A 12,976-nucleotide genomic window follows, 5' to 3' on the forward strand; every position below is an offset into this window, starting at 1 on the left:
TCGGTCTGGTGCGTGTGCTTGCAATGCAACCCGATAAACATCTGTTGTGACATTAAACGATGCTGAAATTAACTTTCAGTGAATTTTAATTAACGACAGTTTCGGTATCGTTGCGCAGCTTTTTTAACATATATAATACCTGCGCAACGATATCGAAACCGTCGTTAAGGAGTTAGAGAATCCCCGTGCAGTCCCGTTAAGGAACAGATGTGCCACTTTGTCGCGCCACAGAGAGGCGCCTCAGAGAGACGCCACAAAGTGGCTAGCAGGCTAGTCTGTTCGGACCCTAAATCTGTATATTTTCTATGAAAATTAATGATGCTATGATCTTTTACGTCAACGTTTATTATACTACCTTAAAAAAAGAAAAATATATATATTTATACACATTTAGGGGAGACCGGGACTATCTGTTTACGGGGGCTATATGTGTCCACAGTACTGCTAAAGGTTTTCAGGTCTCTATCATTGTAACGAATAGTTGAAAAATGCTTTACTTATAAGATTTAAAAGTTGTTTGTTTTCTTGCAATGCTTCTCGCAGACGCTATATGCATTAAAAGAAAAGCGAAAATAATTATTGACATTTTTCGACGGTCGAAAACTTTGCTGTGCGACAGTAGTTACATTAAGTGAGTGAGAGTTATTAATTTCCCTGCCTATGCATCAGGCACGAGAGTTATTAATTTCCCTGCCTAATATGCATCAGGCACCCGCACTCAAATTAAGGTAAGCAATTCATAATATTATCAATTAATATATAGTTATCAGGTGCGAAAAGCGTCAAATAATATTTCGCATAATCTAAAATTCGCAACATGTTTTAAAGACTGAAAAAACGTGGTAAAATATCTGTTGAGATTGAATTATTAAACAGAGTTTAATTTAAGATGCAGACATGCAAAGCTTGTGAATGACAAAAGATATATTTAAGAATACTGTTACGTCCTGCGAACTTCACGACTTCCCTTTTTCGCTTAAATTCCTCTGCGCTCAGGATAGCCGTTAAGATTAGGATAAGGTAAACTAAGCACGGACGGTTGTCGATCGACGAGTGAGCCTTGATCCTTGCACATTCCTTTTCCTTTTTTTATATATAGGTAAAGTATCTGTTTACCTAGGCGCTTAAACGCAACCTTCCAATGTCGCTGAAGCTAGCAGCGGGCGCTAGCAGCGGAACGTCTCGCGGACAGGGCCGAATATCATGTGGGTTCCTCGGGGGGTACGAACGTATCGTAGGTTAATTACTATCGGCCGCTGGGCTTTTCTTAGATATAATTAATTAATGAAGATTAAATATAACTATATATATATTTTTTTTTTGACAATATTCAAACTGTTTTTTCATCGGATTGATATAAAAATATGTTTTAATTGTTATAGATTATTTGATAAATAACTGCATAACATAGCAAAGAGCGATTCTCCCCAAATTTTTAGGGAATCACGTTCTTGCGATAACAAAACGATTCAGCAAGTATTTCCGAGGGGACGCGGTTTCCTTTAATTGTTATTAATTTTTTATTGATAATTTATTCTCTGGCGGTCGATAGCAAAGAACGATTCTCTCCAAATTTGTATGGAATTACGTTCTTGCGATAACAAAACGATTCAGCAAGTATTTGCGAGGGGACGCGGTCTCCTTTAATTGTTATTAATTTTTTATTAATAAATTTATCCAGCAGCGACCGATAGCAAAGAACGATTCTCTCCAAATTTTTATGGAATTACGTTCTTGCGATAACAAAACGATTCAGCAAGTATTTGCGAGGGGACGCGGTTTTCTTTAATTGTTATTAATTTTTTATTAATAAATTTATCCAGCAGCGACCGATAGCAAAGAACGATTCTCTCCAAATTTTTAGGGAATCACGTTCTTGCGATAACAAAACGATTCAGCAAGTATTTCCGAGGGGACGCGGTTTCCTTTAATTGTTATTAATTTTTTATTAATAATTTATTCAGTAGCGACCGATAGCAAAAAACGATTCTCTCCAAATTTTTATGGAATTACGTTCTTGCGATAACAAAACGATTCAGCAAGTATTTGCGAGGGGACGCGGTTTCCTTTAATTGTTATTAATTTTTTATTGATAATTTATTCTCTGGCGGTCGATAGCAAAGAACGATTCTCTCCAAATTTTTATGGAATTACGTTCTTGCGATAACAAAACGATTCAGCAAGTATTTGCGAGGGGACGCGGTTTCCTTTAATTGTTATTAATTTTTTATTGATAATTTATTCTCTGGCGGTCGATAGCAAAGAACGATTCTCTCCAAATTTTTATGGAATTACGTTCTTGCGATAACAAAACGATTCAGCAAGTATTTGCGAGGGGACGCGGTTCCCTTTAATTGTTATAAATTTTTTATTAATAATTTATTCAGTAGCGACCGATAGCAAAGAACGATTCTCTCCAAATTTTTATGGAATTACGTTCTTGCGATAACAAAACGATTCAGCAAGTATTTCCGAGGGGACGCGGTTTCCTTTAATTGTTATTAATTTTTTATTAATAATTTATTCAGTAGCGACCGATAGCAAAAAACGATTCTCTCCAAATTTTTATGGAATTACGTTCTTGCGATAACAAAACGATTCAGCAAGTATTTGCGAGGGGACGCGGTTTCCTTTAATTGTTATTAATTTTTTATTGATAATTTATTCTCTGGCGGTCGATAGCAAAGAACGATTCTCTCCAAATTTTTATGGAATTACGTTCTTGCGATAACAAAACGATTCAGCAAGTATTTGCGAGGGGACGCGGTTTCCTTTAATTGTTATTAATTTTTTATTGATAATTTATTCTCTGGCGGTCGATAGCAAAGAACGATTCTCTCCAAATTTTTATGGAATTACGTTCTTGCGATAACAAAACGATTCAGCAAGTATTTGCGAGGGGACGCGGTTCCCTTTAATTGTTATAAATTTTTTATTAATAATTTATTCAGTAGCGACCGATAGCAAAGAACGATTCTCTCCAAATTTTTATGGAATTACGTTCTTGCGATAACAAAACGATTCAGCAAGTATTTGCGAGGGGACGCGGTTTCCTTTAATTGTTATTAATTTTTTATTAATAAATTTATCCAGCAGCGACCGATAGCAAAGAACGATTCTCTCCAAATTTTTAGGGAATTACGTTCTTGCGATAATAAAACGATTCAGCAAGTATTTGCGAGGGGACGCGGTTTCCTTTAATTGTTATTAATTTTTTATTAATAAATTTATCCAGCAGCGACCGATAGCAAAGAACGATTCTCTCCAAATTTTTATGGAATTACGTTCTTGCGATAACAAAACGATTCAGCAAGTATTTGCGAGGGGACGCGGTTTCCTTTAATTGTTATTAATTTTTTATTAATAATTTATTTAGTAGCGACCGATAGCAAAGAACGATTCTCTCCAAATTTTTATGGAATTACGTTCTTGCGATAACAAAACGATTCAGCAAGTATTTGCGAGGGGACGCGGTTTCCTTTAATTGTTATTAATTTTTTATTGATAATTTATTCTCTGGCGGTCGAAAGCAAAGAACGATTCTCTCCAAATTTGTATGGAATTACGTTCTTGCGATAACAAAACGATTCAGCAAGTATTTGCGAGGGGACGCGGTTTCCTTTAATTGTTATTAATTTTTTATTAATAAATTTATCCAGCAGCGACCGATAGCAAAGAACGATTCTCTCCAAATTTTTATGGAATTACGTTTTTGCGATAATAAAACGATTCAGCAAGTATTTGCGAAGGGACGCGGTTTTCTTTAATTGTTATTAATTTTTTATTAATAAATTTATCCAGCAGCGACCGATAGCAAAGAACGATTCTCTCCAAATTTTTAGGGAATCACGTTCTTGCGATAACAAAACGATTCAGCAAGTATTTCCGAGGGGACGCGGTTTCCTTTAATTGTTATTAATTTTTTATTAATTATTTATTCAGTAGCGACCGATATCAAAGAACGATTCTCTCCAAATTTTTATGGAATTACGTTCTTGCGATAACAAAACGATTCAGCAAGTATTTGCAACAAGACGCGGTTTCCCTTAATTGTTATTAATTTTTTATTGATAATTTATTCTCTGGCGATCGATAGCAAAGAACGATTCTCTCCAAATTTTTAGGAGATCACGTTCTTGTGACAACAAAACGATTCAGCCAGTATTTGCAACAAGACGCGGTTTCCCTTAATTGTTATTAATTTTTTATTGATAATTTATTCTCTGGCGATCGATAGCAAAGAACGATTTTCTCCAAATTTTTAGGAGATTACGTTCTTGTGACAACAAAACGATTCAGTTAGTATTTGCAACAAGACGCGGTTTCCCTTAATTGTTATTAATTTTTTATTGATAATTTATTCTCTGGCGACCGATAGCAAAGAACGATTCTCTCCAAATTTTTAGGCGATTACGTTCTTGTGGCAACAGAACGATTCAGCCAGTATTTGCAATAAGACGCGGTTTCCTTTAATTGTTATTAATTTTTTATTAACAATTTATTCTCTAGTGGTCGTTCTCGATCTTTATTATCACAAGAACGTAATCCCCTAAAAATTTGGAGAGAATCGTTCTTTGCTATCGGTCGCTACTGAATAAATTATTAAGAAAAAATTTATAACAATTAAAGGAAACCGCGTCCCCTCGCAAATACTTGCTGAATCGTTTTGTTATCGCAAGAACGTAATTCCATAAAAATTTGAAGAGAATCGTTCTTTGCTATCGGTCGCTACTGAATTAATTATTAATAAAAAATTTATAACAATTAAAGGAAACCGCGTCCCCTCGCAAATACTTGCTGAATCGTTTTGTTATCGCAAGAGCGTGATTCCCTAAAAATTTGGAGAGAATCGTTCTTTGCTATCGGTCGCTGCTGGATAAATTTATTAATAAAAAATTAATAACAATTAAAGGAAACCGCGTTCCCTCGCAAATACTTGCTGAATCGTTTTGTTATCGCAAGAACGTAATTCCATACAAATTTGGAGAGAATCGTTCTTTGCTTTCGACCGCCAGAGAATAAATTATCAATAAAAAATTAATAACAATTAAAGGAAACCGCATCCCCTCGCAAATACTTGCTGAATCGTTTTGTTATCGCAAGAACGTAATTCCATAAAAATTTGGAGAGAGTCGTTCTTTGCTATCGGTCGCTACGGAATAAATAATTAATAAAAAATTTATAACAATTAAAGGAAACCGCGTCCCCTTGCAAATACTTGCTGAATCGTTTTGTTATCGCAAGAACGTAATTCCATAAAAATTTTGAGAGAATCGTTCTTTGCTATCGGTCGCTACTGAATTAATTATTAATAAAAAATTTATAACAATTAAAGGAAACCGCGTCCCCTTGCAAATACTTGCTGAATCGTTTTGTTATCGCAAGAACGTAATTCCATAAAAATTTTGAGAGAATCGTTCTTTGCTATCGGTCGCTACTGAATTAATTATTAATAAAAAATTTATAACAATTAAAGGAAACCGCGTCCCCTCGCAAATACTTGCTGAATCGTTTTGTTATCGCAAGAACGTAATTCCATAAAAATTTGGAAGAGTCGTTCTTTGCTATCGGTCGCTACTGAATAAATAATTAATAAAAAATTTATAACAATTAAAGGAAACCGCGTCCCCTTGCAAATACTTGCTGAATCGTTTTGTTATCGCAAGAACGTAATTCCATAAAAATTTGGAGAGAATCGTTCTTTGCTATCGGTCGCTGCTGGATAAATTTATTAATAAAAAATTAATAACAATTAAAGGAAACCGCGTCCCCTCGCAAATACTTGCTGAATCGTTTTGTTATCGCAAGAACGTAATTCCATAAAAATTTGGAGAGAATCGTTCTTTGCTATCGGTCGCTACTAAATAAATTATTAATAAAAAATTAATAACAATTAAAGGAAACCGCGTCCCCTCGGAAATATTTGCTGAATCGTTTTGTTATCGCAAGAACGTGATTCCCTAAAAATTTGGAGAGAATCGCTCTTTGCTATGTTCTACAGTTATTTATCGAATAATCTATAACAATTAAAACATATTTTTATATCAATCCGATGAAAAAACAGTTTGAATATTGTCAAAAAAATATACATATAGATATATTTAATCTTCATTAATTAATTATATCTAAGAAAAGCCCAGCGGCCGATAGTAATTAACCTACGATACGTTCGTACCCCCCGAGGAACCCACATGATATTCGGCCCTGTCCGCGAGACGTTCCGCTGCTAGCGCCCGCTGCTAGCTTCAGCGACATAACCTTCCAAATGACGAATTAGTGACGGACGGGGCATACGTGACAGGATTTTCATCGGCCTTGTCAGGCCTAAAACTGAAAGAATGTAAACCTGGCGACTCGATGCGCCAAATGGGCCTTAATGGGTTGATGAAGATCTTTATTGCATCAAGCGAGCTTTCAAAATGCACGTACGATGTTTCCGACAAGCGGAAACAAAGCCTGAGACGTGTCCGTAAATACACGTGGCGGAGTTTTTTGCTTGCATTTAAGATTGAGAGGTGTGCATCGTCCGTCAACACAAAAACAGGGCCGCGAGATAAAAAAGAAACCTTAATAAAGGAGAAACTTAACCGAAAAACAAGTGAGTCACTGGAGGAAGCGATGGGTTGCACCCCCAATAAGACAGTGGGGGCCTTACGAGAAGACTCGCCAATGAACAGTCGGAAAAATCGACAACCGTCTCTAAGCTTCTAGGATAGGCAAAGACTTAAGAATCTAGCTCTTGGGTGAGAAACATCTCGCCCAATAAGAAATCCTTCAGACAAAAATTAGAAACATCCCGCCAACCAGAAGTTCCCAAAATGAAAACCTGACACATCCCACACGCAATTCACCCTTCCCATCCTTAGAACTTTCCTATATAAATCTCGACATCGCAGCACTTGCCCTCTTAGTTCAGCTTCTCTTCTGACAGTTCACCTCTTCGGCCCAGTTCAATTTACTTCGCCTCTCTTCCGTTTACGAACACTATCACATTCAAATCCGATCTCAAGTTTTAAGTTAAATTCTGTGCGTGGACTTAAACTCACCGAGTGTCGACGAGAGGCTATCCAAAGGGCCCAAAGAGATCCAGCTAGCTACCCACGGGGCTCAAAGAGATTCAGCTGTTCTACTTTAGTTTGATCAGCACCAAGAAGTAAGTCCTCTACATACCTATTCACATACTGATATCGGCCCCCTTTTATCATTATCTTACCCCTTTTGTATTCACTCGAACACTCACGCGTTCGGGAAGTCCCTCGGTTAAACATTAAACATTAACCCTTCCAACCCTCCAATTCTCTTCACTATTCCGAATTAGCCGATTTATCGGTGGATTCGGAAGAATCTCTATTGTTCCGAATTAGCCGATTTTTCGGTGGAGTCGGAATAATCTCTGTACGTTGTTCCGAATTAGCCGATTTATCGGTGGATTCGGAATAATCTCTATTGTTCCGAATTAGCCGATTTTTCGGTGGAGTCGGAATAATCTCTGTTCGTTGTTCCGAATTAGCCGATTTATCGGTGGATTCGGAATAATCTCTATTGTTCTGAATTAGCCGATTTATCGGTGGATTCGGAAAAATCTCTATTGTTCCGAATTAGCCGATTTTTCGGTGGACTCGGAATAATCTCCCTTCGTTGTTCCGAGTTAGCCGATTTTTCGGTGGGCTCGGAATAATCTCTCTCTATTACTTCGAGTTAGCTGACTCGTCAGTGGATTCGAGGTATTCTTTTGATTTCTTTAATCTCCGAAACCCGAGGTGACTTCCCCACAGTTAAAGGACTTTAATATTTAACAATCCGCTAACTTGTAGTGGATTCGGGCTGTCCCACCCACAAGAGGTCGAAAAACGCCACGAGACACGAAAGGAATCGTCAGAACAAGCGGGGGCGAAGGGAGCTTGACATCCCTCAGGAATCAGTCAACGCAGGTCCTCCGCGACTCGCCACTCCACCCCCTCCGCCAGCTTTTACAGAGGAACCCTGTTCTTCACAGCAGAATCGCCCCGTTGTCCCCCTTTCTCGCCCTGTCGTCCTGCCTTCTCGCCCTTTCCTTTCATCTTCTCGCCCTGTTTGTCGCGTGGCCCCGTTTCGCGTGGTCCCCGTCAACCCCGATCCCGCCACCCTCCTCGAACCTCCCGACTCCCCCTCCTCTTCCCGAGGACCATCCCCGACTCCGTCGACCGCCTCGACCCTTGACACCCACGAGGAAATGGTCGGTCCCGAAATAGTGACCCTAGATTAACAATCATTTTTTTTATCCATAAATTCTTGTCCCTCTGCTTTCACTCCCCAAACTTTTCTTTATATTTAGTTCTTAATGTCGACTTAAATTAGTTTCAAGTACTCATATACACCGCACGCACACCTAACCAAATCATTATGCTATTCAATCCCGATCTTGATGTAATAATAGCGGGCAGGATGTCCACTTTCAAATAGATTTCCCCTCAAAAGGTCCTGCCCGATCGTCCCGCACTTTTGTTATACCCGCGAAGAATGCGCACACCAACTCTCAATTATATATATATACACATTTTACACTAACGCCTAGTTTATAATTATATTTTTTTTTATACTAAATAACATTTTTTTTTTATGTCAAATAAATATAATTACTTATGTTAAAGACATCTCCATTCTTTCTTTAATTTAAGACCTCACCTACCACCCATCTCCCACTCGAAATCGCACGAGGTCCGATCCTAAGTTAAAGGGATTGAATTCCTTGATTTAAAAGAGGACCGACGATCGCACCGCTCACAGAAGGCGTCCTAGGGTCCCTACGGACCCTGACCCTTCCTGAGTCATAAAAGTGCGTTCGGCTCGCGCCACGCGCCTCAGAGCGCGTACCTGCGAGCAGTATTCTTAAGCGTCTAGTTGCGTCCTTCCTTACCCCGACCCCTCTGGTTAGCCTTTCCTTCGCTTCCCAAGTTTTCTTATCCTAATCCCGGGGTTGGACGTAACAATACATTAACACAGATAATTGTGAAAGATCATTCAACAAGTTAAAACTAATCTTAATATAAAATTTTCACATTTAGACTTTGCGTCGCAATATCTCCGCTCGTAGGGCACGTAAGGGAAAAATAAAAACACTTTTTTTATAAATCGACCCCAAGCTATCGATCAAGCCTACTTAGAACTTGATCCGTTCACTCGTTATATGAGATCTCAACATCTCGAGTACTCGCAACTCGTCGCGTCGCGTAAAAGAGTCATGCACGGGAAAAAATTTTAAGTCTCTACAGCCGATGGCCACGGCTATTATGACCTGACTCTTAAGCCGGCGGGTGAAGTTACAGAAGCTTCGGCACTCAGGCAGTTTTAGCCTGGGAGTGTCAAGCAGTTTGTACGGTACAGCGAACAAGCCGCGCTTGCCTGAGAGACCAGTCATAGGGTGCATTCGGGGAGCACGCTATTAGCACAATTATCGTCCAAAACTGTTCGAGGAGACGCTTTGTGGCGCTGTGATATACGATGATGACGTCACTGTAAAGGCAGCGTGACGTCATCACTCGCGCTATTTTCGCTATTATTTTCGAGGTGAGGCACGAAATGCTATTGGCGCTTAAGCTGCGTTCGGGGAGCTTGCTATCGCTATCGCGCTATTGGCTCCTCGAACGAAATTCATAGCGTTTGCGTTTATAGCGTTAATAGCGTCTCCCCGAATGCACCCATAGAGGCCTAACTCTCACTGTATATTTCTTCTGTGTGTGTATACACACACACACACACGACTGACAGATGACAGAAAGATATATAGATTATGTAAACTAAATACGATTGATAAATCTTATTCTTCAACAAATGGTTGTCTTTATAATAAATCTTTTTCTAAATGAATCTCTTTTTTAGGGGTAATTTCAAACAATAATTTCAAAGTATATATACATTTGATCATAAGCGTCAAGGAATTACCGAAAGCTTTCACTGCTTCGATGATACAGTTTTTCACGAAAGTACCTTCGGTAAATGGCTTCGAATTTTGTGCTATAAGCAAAGAAATAGCATAAGAGGCTAGTAGGGATTTTTGAGAGAAAGATTTAGAAGAAGATATTGCACCTTCTTGAAAAAATAACCATTCTTGATAAACTAATTTCAATCCTTCAATAATACTTAACTTTTCTGAATGTGAGTATATAATTCGAGTAATCGACTGAATGACTATACAGCGCCAATCGAAGAACAGCATCTTAATTTACAGGATGAATTATGTGATCTGCAAAATGATATTTCTTTTAAAACGGTTAAAGAAACCGGTGCAGATTTTTATAAAACTTTATCGAAATCATCCTACCCCAAGCTTCGAGATTTTGGACTCCGAATTTATTCTATGTTCGGATCTACATATTTGTGTGAGACTTCTTTCTCAAAAATGAAACTTATCAAAAATGAAAAACGTTCTTGTTTAAGCGACAATTCTTTACCTGCTGTCGCTTGTAAAAAATCCCGAAAATAGTTATTCTGAATGTGAGTATTTTTTATTTCACTTAAGAGATTTATATATAAATATATATATATATACACATATAATTCTGCTTCTTCATTAATTAAAGTTCCAATTAATTAAATTTATGAAAGGGTTGTCTGTCTTCAGTGGATTAGGCCTACAGGGGATACCACTTAAAAAAAAACGCGTCAATAATAGTACCCCATGGGTGATGCGGAAAACTATTCGCGGGGTGCCGGTACGCCGTACGGTGATGCGGTCGCGAAACGGCACGGTCCTGAGCCTCGCGAAGCTCGTAGGCTGCGCGCGGGACGTCGCGGTAAGAGGAGAGCGGGAGGCGGAGTCAACTAAAAATCGGCCGAAATTTCTTGCCGAGCTCTGATTACAACGTTATCAATATCATGTTACAATGTTATTTGTTTCAGTATAAAATAATTTGTTAAACGTTTATATTAATTCTAACTGCAGACGGATGACGACGGACCTTCGGGAACACTAGCGCCTTCTTCTTTTAACATGAATAACTAAAAATCTATATTTCGGCTAGGTATTACATAATTTGGTAAATATGCATTATAGGGGACCCAGCCCCAATGACCTTGACCTTGACATATGTTGTCAAGGTCACCCTCCTGAGTGACCTACAAAAAGTTTTAGCCGTCACTCGTTTTATATTAAACAGTTATTAACAAAAAAAGTTTCAAAAATATAGTAGTTATTTTGAGTATATTGAAAGGCATAAATGACTAATTGTAAGTGTATGTAAAAATAGTACACGTATGAACAAAGAAAAGTCATTTAAAGCAGCTAATCGTTGATACAATGAACAGTCTTTTGTTAAAGTAGAGATATATACTTTTCAATATACTAACTATTCTCTGCCATGAAATTTAACTGTTTAAAGCGCGTCACTAACTTACATAGGTTAGATGACGCGCTTTAAAAGTATTTAAGTGTTTAAAGCGCGTCATCTAACCTATGTAGGTAGGATATTTTAAAAAATACATAGGTTAGATGACGCGCTTTAAAAGTATTTAAGTGTTTAAAGCGCGTCATCTAACCTATGTAGGTTAGTGAGAATGTAGGAAAGTGTATGTGTGAACTATTTCGACATATTTATTAGTCATTTATACCTTTTAATACTCAAAATAACTACTATATTTTTTAAACTTTTTTTGTTAATAACTTTTTAATAAAAAACGAGCGACGGCTAAAACTTTCTGTAGGTCACTCAGGAGGGTGACCTTGACAACATATGTCAAGGTCAAGGTCATTGGGGCTGGGTCCCCTATTATGCATATTTACCCAAACGATTTCATATGTAGATTCTTTATCGGACATTCATTTCAAATACATACGAATCGTAAAAAATATACATTTTTTCATGAAAAGAGGTCATAAAACCGCTCACTAAGGGCCTAAGCAGAATGGCTGTCTTATAACCTTAAGGCAGTGTTTTATGCCTTACTGTACAGTATTGTGCGTTACATAAGACAAAGACTTAAGGCATAAAACACTGCCTTAAGGTTATAAGACAGCCATTCTGCTTAGGCCCTAAGGCTGCGTTCGGGGAGCGCGCTATTAGCGCTATTTGCTTATTCTATCCTTGTTCTACACTTGATGAGCGATAAAGATAGAATGATGCAATAGCGCTAATAGCGCGCTCCCCGAACGCAGCCTAAAAGTTCACGTGAAAAATTTGACGTTTTGAAAATTTATGATAGAAAACAATATTTATGTCATAGACAGTGAAACCAATGGCAGGCAGTATGTCTTTTTTAACTAAATCACGTCCAAATTAGTATATTATAAAATGTGTACCATGTAAAAATGTAATATCATTTTTTCATTTTTCACGTAAATATTTTCAAAAAAGTGAAAATCTTTCATGATCGACCCCCGGGACTTATTATCGTTGCTGGACAATACAAAGTGTCGGCGTCGTTCATTTGACGTCTGACGGTCGGTGCCCGACAGTTGCTAACAGCAGTGTAGTAGCACTAGCGCAGCACAGTTCTTTGCAGCTGAACTGGCTGCACTAGTTCAGAGTTTATCTTTTTTACACCACATTGGCTGCGTTCGGAAACGTCACCCGGGTACAGTGAGGAGCATAAATGAGTTCCGTTACCCGGTGAGCTACGGTGCAGAGCGGTGCAGATGAGCGCGCTACCTCTAGGTCGGTTACCGACCTACTTACAGCCACGGTCGATAAAAGGTTCAAATACAGAACCGCGAACGCGTAAAAATGGTCAGTCACGCTGTATTGCTCGCGCGTGCATTTGATTAAAAGAACATTTTTAATACAATTTGATACACACAATTAATATTTATTACATACAATATAACAATCATAGGTGATTATGTAATTATAATTGTATTATGCATCTGCAACTATTATTCCACCGACTAAGTATGTGTTTACTGGAATAATATAATTATAGATAATATGATAAATATAATTACAACATAATTACCTATAATTATTCTATTGTATATGAAAAATTGTTTCGCGATATTTTATAA

Source organism: Temnothorax nylanderi, unplaced genomic scaffold (assembly GCF_030848795.1).
Source record: "Temnothorax nylanderi isolate EJ_2023f unplaced genomic scaffold, tnyl_v1.0 TNYL_tig0459_pilon, whole genome shotgun sequence".
Lineage (NCBI taxonomy): Eukaryota > Metazoa > Arthropoda > Insecta > Hymenoptera > Formicidae > Temnothorax > Temnothorax nylanderi.